At 51.4% G+C, this 11,845-nt stretch overlaps 1 non-coding gene across 1 annotated transcript in view; it reads left to right on the forward strand.

Moving 5' to 3' along the window:
- The first annotated feature begins 11,407 nt into the window (after positions 1-11,407).
- LOC134544929 (small subunit ribosomal RNA) overlaps positions 11,408-11,845 on the forward strand; it is a 1,989-nt gene continuing 1,551 nt past the window's right edge. Inside the window, exon 1 of the ribosomal RNA XR_010078157.1 lies at positions 11,408-11,845. This exon is cut by the window's right edge and continues 1,551 nt beyond it. This is a non-coding gene — a ribosomal RNA (small subunit ribosomal RNA).

Below are 11,845 nucleotides of genomic sequence, written 5' to 3' on the forward strand. Positions count from 1 at the left end.
ACTTTGAAAAATTTCGAGCAGGGGCCGGAGAAATTCTCCCGGCGACCGAGGCCTCCGCGGCCGGGAGAACTCTCGGCGCTCGGGCTCCGCGTCTACCCTTGGGGAGCGGGCAGCCAGAAAATTCTGGCGGCGACCGAGGCCTCCGCGGCCGAGGAAATGGTCCTTGGTGATTTTACATGTTAAATTAACATGTGTATTAACACAGGCTGGGAGAAGCAGGCATTCTGGACTTTGGAAAATTTCGAGCAGGGGCCGGAGAAAATCTCCCGGCGACCGAGGCCTCTGCGGCCGGGAGAACTCTCGGCGCTCGGGCTCCGGGTGTACCCGCGGCAAGGCCCATTTTGTGTTATATAGGGGGTAGTGGTGTCCCGAGGGGGAAAAAATTAACATGTTAAATACTGCTTCCAGGCAATAGGAAAATGTCTCGGCGACGGAACACACCACTACCCGGCGAATTCCCGCCCCTCGGACTCCGTGCGCCAGCTAGTAAGAGCGAATCGGGACTTGGAAAAAATTTTATCGGGGAGCCAGAAAATTCTCCCGCGCGATCAAGGCAATCACCGCCGGGAGAATTTTTTCTAGCTAACCGATTGAAATTTTCAAAGTACCAATTGCCTCGAAAACAACCACGAACGTAAAACAACCACGAACGGAAAACAACCACGAACGACAACAACCACGAACGACAACAACCACGAACGACAACAACCACGAACGGAAAACAACCCCGAACGACAACAACCACGAACGCACAACAACCACGAATGAAAACAACCACGAACAGTAAACAACCACGAACGAAAACAACCACGAACGAAAACCACCTCGTTCGTGGTTGTTCGCCTTGTGGGGCGAATCGGGACATCATGCAAATAGCTGGAGACATTCTCCCGGCGATCGAGGCCTCGGCGCCCGGGAAAAATGCCCGCGCTCGGGCGTTGTGGGCACCCATTGCATGGCCCATTTTGGGTTATATAGGGGGTAGTGGTGTCCCGAGGGGGAAAAAATTAACATGTTAAATACTGCTCCCAGGCAATTGTAAAATGTCTCGGCGACGGAAGGCACCACTACCCGGCATATTTCCGCCCCTCGGACTCCGTGCGCCAGCCTGTAATAGCGAATCGGGACTTAGAAAAAATTCGAGCAGAGAGCCAGAAAATTCTCCCGGCGATGGAGGCCTCCGCGGCCGAGGAAATTGTCATTGGTGATTTTGCATGTTAAATTAACATGTGTATTAACACAGGCTTGGAGAAGCAAGCCTGCGGGACTCTGCAATACATTGAGCGGGGAGCCAGAAAATTCTGGCGGCGACCGAGGCCTCCGCGGCCGGGAGAACTCTCGGCGCTCGGGCTCCGCGTCTACACATGGGGAGCGGGCAGCCAGAAAATTCTGGCGGCGACCGAGGCCTCCGCGGCCGAGGAAATGGTCCTTGGTGATTTTACATGTTAAATTAACATGTGTATTAACACAGGCTGGGAGAAGCAAGCCTGCGGGTCGCTGCAATATATTGAGCGGGGAGCCAGAAATTTCTGGCGGCGATCGAGGCCTCCGCGGCCGGGGAAATAATCCTCGGTAATTTTACATGTTAAATTAACATGTGTATTAACACAGGCTTGGAGAAGCAAGCCTGCGGGTCTCTGCAATACATTGAGCGGGGAGCCAGAAATTTCTGGCGGCGACCGAGGCCTCTGCGGCCGGGATAATAATCCTTGGTAATTTTACATGTTAAATTAACATGTGTATTAACACAGGCTGGGAGAACTAGGCATTCTGGACTTTGAAAAATTTCGAGCAGGGGCCAGAGAAATTCTCCCGGCGACAGAGGCCTCCGCGGCCGGGAGAAATCTCGGCGCTCGGGCAGCGCGTCTACCCATGGGGAGCGGGCAGCCAGAAAATTCTGGCGGCGACCGAGGCCTCCGCGGACGAGGAAAAGGTCATTGGTAATATTACATGTTAAATTAACATGTGTATTAACACATGCTGGGAGAAGCAGGCATTCTGGACTTTGAAAAATTTCGAGCAGGGGCCGGAGAAATTCTCCCGGCGACCGAGGCCTCCGCGGCCGGGAGAACTCTCGGCGCTCGGGCTCCGCGTCTACCAATGGGGAGCGGGCAGCCAGAAAATTCTGGCGGCGACCGAGGCCTCCGCGGCCGAGGAAATGGTCCTTGTTGATTTTACATGTTAAATTAACATGTGTATTAACACAGGCTGGGAGAAGCAAGCCTGCGGGACTCTGCAATACATTGAGCGGGGAGCCAGAAAATTCTGGCGGCGACCGAGGCCTCCGCGGCCGAGGAAATGGTCCTCAATGATTTTACATGTTAAATTAACATGTGTATTAACACAGGCTGGGAGAAGCAAGCCTGCGGGACTCTGCAATACATTGAGCGGGGAGCCAGAAAATTCTGGCGGCGACCGAGGCCTCCGCGGCCGGGGAAATAATCCTCGGTAATTTTACATGTTAAATTAACATGTGTATTAACACAGGCTGGGAGAAGCAGGCATTCTGGACTTTGAAAAATTTCGAGCAGGGGCCGGAGAAATTCTCCCGGCGACCGAGGCCTCCGCGGCCGGGAGAACTTCGGCGCTCGGGCTCCGCGTGTACACGCCGCAAGGCCCATTTTGGGTTATATAGGGGGTAGTGGTGTCTCTGGAGGGAAAAAATACACGGTAAATATTGCAGCCAGAGCCTATGGCAATCTGTTGGCGACCGAGGCCTCCACACCCCGGCAAATTTTCGGCTCTCGGACTGTGTGTATTCCACTGGAGACAGGCCTGCGGGACTCTGTAATATATTGAGCCGGGAGCCAGAAAATTCTGGCGGCGACCGAAGCCTCCGCGGCCGGGGAAATAATCCTCGGTAATTTTACATGTTAAATTAACATGTGTATTAACACAGGCTGGGAGAAGCAAGCCTGCGGGTCGCTGCAATATATTGAGCGGGGAGCCAGAAAATTCTGGCGGCGACCGAGGCCTCCGCGGCCGGGGAAATAATCCTCGGTAATTTTACATGTTAAATTAACATGTGTATTAACACAGGCTTGGAGAAGCAAGCCTGCGGGACTCTGCAATACATTGAGCGGGGAGCCAGAAAATTCTGGCGGCGACCGCGGCCTCTGCGGCCAGGGAAATAATCCTCGGTAATTTTACATGTTAAATAACCATGTGTATTAACACAGGCTGGGAGAAGCAAGCATGCGGGACTCTGCAATATATTGAGCAGGGAGCCAGAAAATTCTGGCTGCGACCGAGGCCTCTGCGGCCGAGGAAATGGTCATTGGTAATTTTACATGTTAAATTAACATGTGTTTTAACACAGGCTGGGAGATGCAGGCATTCTGGACTTAGAAAAATTTCGAGCAGGGGCCCGAGAAATTCTCCCGGCGACCGAGGCCTCCGCGGCCGGGAGAACTCTCGAAAACCACCTCGTTCGTGGTTGTTTGCCGTGCGGGGCGAATCGGGAAATCTAGCAAATAGCTGAAGACATTCTCCCGGCGATGGAGGCCTCGGCGGCCGGGAAAAACGCCCGCGCTCGGGCGTTGCGCGCCCCCTTGGCAAGGCCCATTTTGGGTTATATAGGGGGTAGTGGTGTCCCGAGGGGAAAAAATTAACATGTTAAATACTGCTCCCAGGCAATTGTAAAATGTCTCGGCGACGGAAGGCACCACTACCCGGCATATTTACGCCCCTCGGACTCCGTGCGCCAGCCTGTAATAGCGAATCGGGACTTAGAAAAAAAATTCGAGCAGGGAGCCAGAACATTTTCCCGGCGATCGAGGCCTCCGCGGCCGAGGAATTTGTCATTGGTGATTTTGCATGTTAAATTAACATGTGTATTAACACAGGCTTGGAGAAGCAAGCCTGCGGGACTCTGCAATACATTGAGCGGGCAGCCAGAAAATTCTGGCGGCGACCGAGGCCTCCGCGGCCGGGGAAATAATCCTCTGTAATTTTACATGTTAAATTAACATGTGTATTAACACAGGCTTGGAGAAGCAAGCCTGCGGGACGCTGCAATACATTGAGCGGGGAGCCAGAAATTTCTGGCGGCGACCGAGGCCTCTGCGGCCGGGATAATAATCCTTGGTAATTTTACATGTTAAATTAACATGTGTATTAACACAGGCTGGGAGAACTAGGCATTCTAGACTTTGAAAAATTTCGAGCAGGGGCCGGAGAAATTCTCCCGGCGACCGAGGCCTCCGCGGCCGGGAGAACTCTCGGCGCTCGGGCTCCGCGTCTACCCATGGGGAGCGGGAAGCCAGAAAATTCTGGCGGCGACCGAGGCCTCCGCGGCCGAGGAAATGGTCCTTGGTGATTTTACATGTTAAATTAACATGTGTATTAACACAGGCTGGGAAAAGCAAGCCTGCGGGACTCTGCAATATATTGAGCGGGGAGCCAGAAAATTCTGGCGGCGACCGAGGCCTCCACGGCCGGGGAAATAATCCTCGGTAATTTAACATGTTAAATTAACATGTGTATTAACACAGGCTTGGAGAAGCATGCCTGCGGGACTCTGCAATACATTGAGCGGGGAGCCAGAAAATTCTGGCGGCGACCGAGGCCTCTGCGGCCGAGGAAATGGTCATTGGTAATTTTACATGTTAAATTAACATGTGTATTAACACAGGCTGGGAAAAGCAAGCCTGCGGGACTCTGCAATATATTGAGCGGGGAGCCAGAAAATTCTGGCGGCGACCGAGGCCTCCACGGCCGGGGAAATAATCCTCGGTAATTTAACATGTTAAATTAACATGTGTATTAACACAGGCTGGGAGAAGCAGGCATTCTGGACTTTGAAAAATTTCGAGCAGGGGCCGGAGAAATTCTCCCGGCGACCGAGGCCTCCGCGGCCGGGAGAACACTCGGCGCTCGGGCTCCGCGTGTACCCGCGGCAAGGCCCATGTTGGGTTATATAGGGGGTAGTGGTGTCCCGAGGGGGAAAAAATTAACATGTTAAATACAGCTTCCAGGCAATAGAAAAATGTCTCGGCGACGGAAGGCACCACTACCCGGCGAATTCCCGCCCCTCTGACTCCGTGCGCCAGCCTGTAATAGCGAATCGGGACTTAGAAAAAATTCGAGCAGGGAGCCAGACAATTCTGTCGGCGACCGAGGCCTCCGTGGCCGGGGAAATAATCCTCGGTAATTTTACATGTTAAATTAACATGTGTATTAACACAGGCTTGGAGAACCAAGCCTGCGGGACTCTGCAATACATTGAGCGGGGAGCCAGAAAATTCTGGCGGCGACCGAGGCCTCCGCGGCCGGGGAAATAATCCTCGGTAATTTTACATGTTAAATTAACATGTGTATTAACACAGGCTTGGAGAACCAAGCCTGCGGGACTCTGCAATACATTGAGAGGTGAGCCAGAAAATTCTGGCGGCGACCGAGGCCTCCGCGGCCGAGGAAATGGTCCTCGGTGATTTTACATGTTAAATTAACATGTGTATTAACACAGGCTGGGAGAAGCAAGCCTGCGGGACTCTGCAATATATTGAGCGGGGAGCCAGAAAATTCTGGCGGCGACCGAGGCCTCCACGGCCGGGGAAATAATCCTCGATAATTTAACATGTTAAATTAACATGTGTATTAACACAGGCTGGGAGAAGCAGGCATTCTGGACTTTGAAAAATTTCGAGCAGGGGCCGGAGAAATTCTCCCGGCGACCGAGGCCTCCGCGGCCGGGAGAACTTCGGCGCTCGGGCTCTGCGTGTACCCACCGCAAGGCCTATTTTGGGTTTTATAGGGGGTAGTGGTGTCTCTGGAGGGAAAAAATACACGGTAAATATTGCAGCCAGAGCCTATGGCAATCTGTTGGCGACCGAGGCCTCCACACCCCGGCAAATTTTCGGCTCTCGGACTGTGTGTATTCCACTGGAGACAGGCCTGCGGGACTCTGTAATATATTGAGCCGGGAGCCAGAAAATTCTGGCGGCGACCGAGGCCTCCGCGGCCGAGGAAAAGGTCATTGGTAAAATTACATGTTAAATTAACATGTGTATTAACACAGGCTGGGAGAAGCAGGCATTCTGGACTTAGAAAAATTTCGAGCAGGGGCCCGAGAAATTCTCCCGGCTACGAGGCCTCCGCGGCCGGGAGAACTCTCGGCGCTCGGGCTCCGCGTCTACACATGGGGAGCGGGCAGCCAGAAAATTCTGGCGGCGACCGAGGCCTCCGCGGCCGAGGAAATGGTCCTTGGTGATTTTACATGTTAAATTAACATGTGTATTAACACAGGCTGGGAGAAGCAAGCCTGCGGGTCGCTGCAATATATTGAGCGGGGAGCCAGAAATTTCTGGCGGCGACCGAGGCCTCCGCGGCCGGGGAAATAATCCTCGGTAATTTTACATGTTAAATTAACATGTGTATTAACACAGGCTTGGAGAAGCAAGCATGCGGGACTCTGCAATATATTGAGCAGGGAGCCAGAAAATTCTGGCTGCGACCGAGGCCTCTGCGGCCGAGGAAATGGTCATTGGTAATTTTACATGTTAAATTAACATGTGTTTTAACACAGGCTGGGAGATGCAGGCATTCTGGACTTAGAAAAATTTCGAGCAGGGGCCAGGGAAATTCTCCCTGCGACCGAGGCCTCCGCGGCCGGGAGAACTCTCGAAAACCACCTCGTTCGTGGTTGTTTGTCGTGCGGGGCGAATCGGGAAATCTAGCAAATAGCTGAAGACATTCTCCCGGCGATGGAGGTCTCGGCGGCCGGGAAAAACGCCCGCGCTCGGGCGTTGCGCGCCCCCTTGGCAAGGCCCATTTTGCGTTATATAGGGGGTAGTGGTGTCACGAGGGGAAAAAATTAACATGTTAAATACTGCTCCCAGGCAATTGTAAAATGTCTCGGCGACGGAAGGCACCACTACCCGGCATATTTACGCCCCTCGGACTCCGTGCGCCAGCCTGTAATAGCGAATCGGGACTTAGAAAAAAAATTCGAGCAGGGAGCCAGAACATTTTCCCGGCGATCGAGGCCTCCGCGGCCGAGGAATTTGTCATTGGTGATTTTGCATGTTAAATTAACATGTGTATTAACACAGGCTTGGAGAAGCAAGCCTGCGGGACTCTGCAATACATTGAGCGGGCAGCCAGAAAATTCTGGCGGCGACCGAGGCCTCCGCGGCCGGGGAAATAATCCTCTGTAATTTTACATGTTAAATTAACATGTGTATTAACACAGGCTTGGAGAAGCAAGCCTGCGGGACTCTGCAATACATTGAGCGGGGAGCCAGAAATTTCTGGCGGCGACCGAGGCCTCTGCGGCCGGGATAATAATCCTTGGTAATTTTACATGTTAAATTAACATGTGTATTAACACAGGCTGGGAGAACTAGGCATTCTGGACTTTGAAAAATTTCGAGCAGGGGCCGGAGAAATTCTCCCGGCGACCGAGGCCTCCGCGGCCGGGAGAACTCTCGGCGCTCGGGCTCCGCGTCTACCCATGGGGAGCGGGCAGCCAGAAAATTCTGGCGGCGACCGAGGCCTCCGCGGCCGAGGAAAAGGTCATTGGTAATATTACATGTTAAATTAACATGTGTATTAACACATGCTGGGAGAAGCAGGCATTCTGGACTTTGAAAAATTTCGAGCAGGGGCCGGAGAAATTCTCCCGGCGACCGAGGCCTCCGCGGCCGGGAGAACTCTCGGCGCTTGGGCAGCGCGTCTACCCATGGGGAGCGGGCAGCCAGAAAATTCTGGCGGTGACCGAGGCCTCCGCGGCCGAGGAAATGGTCCTTGGTGATTTTACATGTTAAATTAACATGTGTATTAACACAGGCTGGGAGAAGCAGGCATTCTGGACTTAGAAAAATTTCGAGCAGGGGCCGTTGAAATTCTCCCGGCGACCGAGGCCTCCGCGGCCGGGAGAACTCTCGGCGCTCGGGCTCCGCGTGTACACGCGTCAAGGCCCATTTTGGGTTATATAGGGTGTAGTGGTGTCTCTGGAGGGAAAAAATACACGGTAAATATTGCAGCCAGAGCCTATGGCAATCTGTTGGCGACCGAGGCCTCCACACCCCGGCAAATTTTCGGCTCTCGGACTGTGTGTATTCCACTGGAGACAGGCCTGCGGGACTGTGCAGTATATTGAGCGGGGAGCCAGGAAAATCTCCCGGCGACCGAGGCCTCCGCGGCCGAGGAAATGGTAATTGGTGGTTTTGCATGTAAAATTAACATGTGTATTAACACAAGCTGGGATGAGAGGAATTTGGCGGCGACCGAGGCCTCCTCACCCCGGCAAAATATCAGCTACCGGGCTCTGCATATTCCTACAGAAGCAGGCCTGCAGGACTCTGCAATATATTGAGCGGGAACCAGAAAATTCTGGCGGCGATCCGAGGCCTCCGCGGCCGAGGAAAATTGTCATTGGTGGTTTGCATGTAAAATTAACATGTGTATTAACACAAGCTGTGACCAGAGGAATTTGGCGGCGACCGGGGCCTCCACACCCCGGCAAAATATCAGCTACCGGGCTCTGCTTATTCACATTCAAGCAGGCATTAGGGACTCTGAAAAGTTTCGGGCGGGGAGCCAGAAAATTCTCCCGGCCACAGAGCCCTCCCTCCCGAGAGTCTGTGTAAATGCCTGTTATACAGGCCCCATGAATTCCAGCCTTATAGGTTATTTTAAGTCTCCGTTCGTGGTTGTTCGTAAACAACTGCGATTCGGGATTTTGACCTATTTCCTATGATCATGTTCCCGGAAGTTAGCCAGCCTCTTTCAGTCAAAATCTCATATTTTGGGTACCTTTGTGAACCCATCGATAGGCCCATTTTGGGTATATTAGGGGGACATGCAATCGGGAAAAATTGGAATTATTTGCAATATGGAAAGAATATGTACATAAATGAAAAGGGAGTCCCCCCGAGTTTTCTCGCCCTATATATATTGCAAAAATATCCAATTAATTATTGTGGAACCTGTAGCACCTTTCTATGAAGCAGAATTAACATTACAGAACGGTTTGAATGCTACCACCTCAGTTTCTCTACAATGCATTGGATTTCAAAGAGGTGAATTACTGTGGATGGTACTGTTGTATGGCTAACAAATCGTCTGGGAAACAATGCAGAATTAAATTAAGAAGGTTGTATGTTTTCTGTTACATGGTGGAGGTGCCCTCTAGTACACAGTAAAATGTTTTGTGGACTGCAGCTCCTTGAGGAATTAATTCAGTATGGGTCTTGTAGTGGTCTGAAAGTGGATGATGAAAAAGAATGTATAATGGTATTCAGAGCACCTCGCGGTGAAGCGGACATGCTACCTCAAAATGCTTGATTGATTCATGCCCAGTTCCCCCAAGAAGCGGTACATTGAAAAAATTGATTTACTTTGTGGATGATACTAGCAAATACTATCCGCTGGGGGAAGTAAGCAGAAATTTGGTGGTCGTATGTTTGTTACATGGTAGAGGTGCTTTCTAGTACACAATGAAATGCTTGGTGTACCGCTGCTCCTTGAAGAATTAATTCCATATGGGTCTAGCCGTGGTCTTAACTGTGAACACGAAGAACTATCTAAAGTGGCCTATCTGTCTGAACTGCAATACACAAGCTGCGAGCCAATGCTATACCTTTCTCAGGTAACGAGCTCTTGTGCGGCGATTCGATTGGATGCGAAATGGTGGGGAACGCGTGTCCGGTCGTCTTAACCAAGTAATGGTTCCCCTCTGTTAACAATGAAATGTTTGATGGATCGCAGCTCCCTGAGAGACAAGTTTCAAAGGGGTTAGTCGCGGTCTTCAATCCTGGCCAAGGTGCAGTCACCATCTATAAGAGATACCTGCTTTACTGAAGGGTAGCAAGAGTTCCCTTGCCCGCATGTTGCTCCGTGGGGGTATATCAGTATAAAGGTAGAAGAAGCCATGATCGGAGCTTCGGTGGATGAGATTGGCGGAGAAGACATGTTCTTGTCTATCTGGTAGATCAGGGGGGTGGCAGCTGATCCGGAGAAAGCAAGCGGACTCCCGATGTTCCGTCGACTCCCAATGTACACTTGAAACATGCACATTTGGGTGGCGAGGGGGCGTTGTGGCCATCCGAAAACATGTCTTCATCTCTCTTATTGGTGGACCGCTGCTCCTTGAAGAATTAATTCCATATGGGTCTAGTCTTGGTGATAACTGTGAACACTAAGAACTATCTAAAGTGGCCTATCTGTCTGAACTGCAATACACTAGCTGCGAGCCAATGCTATACCTTTCTTAGGTAACGAGCTCTTGTGCGGCAATTCGATTGGATGCGAAATGGTGGGGAACGCGTGTCCTATCGTCTTAACCAAGTAATGGTTCCCCTCTGTTAACAATGAAATGTTTGATGGATCGCAGCTCCCTGAGAGACAAGTTTCAAAGGGGTTAGTCGCGGTCTTCAATCCTGGCCAAGGTGCAGTCACCATCTATAAGAGATACCTGCTTTACTGAAGGGTAGCAAGAGTTCCCTTGCCCGCATGTTGCTCCGTGGGGGTATATCAGTATAAAGGTAGAAGAAGCCATGATCGGAGCTTCGGTGGATGAGATTGGTGGAGAAGACATGTTCTTGTCTATCTGGTAGATCAGGGGGGTGGCAGCTGATCCGGAGAAAGCAAGCGGACTCCCGATGTTCCGTCGACTCCCAATGTACACTTAAAACATGCACATTTGGGTGGCGAGGGGGCGTTGTGGCCATCCGAAAACATGTCTTCATCTCTCTTATTGGTGGACCGCTGCTCCTTGAAGAATTAAATCCATATGGGTCTAGTCTTGGTGATAACTGTGAACACTAAGAACTATCTAAAGTGGCCTATCTGTCTGAACTGCAATACACTAGCTGCGAGCCAATGCTATACCTTTCTCAGGTAACGAGCTCTTGTGCGGCAATTCGATTGGATGCGAAATGGTGGGGAACGCGTGTCCTATCGTCTTAACCAAGTAATGGTTCCCCTCTGTTAACAATGAAATGTTTGATGGATCGCAGCTCCCTGAGAGACAAGTTTCAAAGGGGTTAGTCGCGGTCTTCAGCCCTGGCCAAAGGTGTTTAGAAATGAATACTTTTCGGACCAGTGGGCAAATTAGTTCACAGCGAGCCCACGGGCCAACGGTCTGCTCCCGCAGTGGGCCGCGCCCGAATGTGGGCACCGATCATATAATTTGAAATCCACTCGCCAAGTACCATGCGAGTTTCTAAGAGCGCGATATATTCGCCAGTGAAAGCCTTGGAAGTTTGGCCTCGCCTACTCCCTAGGAAAATTAATTAGAGATGGAAGGAAAGACTTTGCAATTGCAAAGCGGGTGTCGATATTGGGAAGTCGCCCCCGTACTTGTTGATACAGAAGGAAAAAAAAATGTACATCATAAGATTCGGACCCGGTGCTCTGCGGACCCGGGAGGTTCCTCCGAACGAAAAAAAAAGCTGCTAGCAGCTCCCTGGTTGATCCTGCCAGTAGTCATATGCTTGTCTCAAAGATTAAGCCATGCATGTCTAAGTGCAAGCCAAAATAAGGTGAAACCGCGAATGGCTCATTAAATCAGTTATGGTTCCTTAGATCGTACCACATGACTTGGATAACTGTGGTAATTCTAGAGCTAATACATGCTGAACTGAGTCCCGACCAGAAATGGGAGGGATGCTTTTATTAGATCAAAACCAATCGGCGTGGCTCGTCTGCGTCCGTTTGCTTTGGTGACTCTGGATAACTTTGTGCTGATCGCACGGTCTCCGTACCGGCGACGCATCTTTCAAATGTCTGCCTTATCAACTGTCGATGGTAGGTTCTGCGCCTACCATGGTTGTAACGGGTAACGGGGAATCAGGGTTCGATTCCGGAGAGGGAGCCTGAGAAACGGCTACCACATCCAAGG

Source organism: Bacillus rossius, unplaced genomic scaffold, assembly GCF_032445375.1.
Source record: "Bacillus rossius redtenbacheri isolate Brsri unplaced genomic scaffold, Brsri_v3 Brsri_v3_scf518, whole genome shotgun sequence".
NCBI classification, from domain to species: Eukaryota; Metazoa; Arthropoda; class Insecta; order Phasmatodea; family Bacillidae; genus Bacillus; species Bacillus rossius.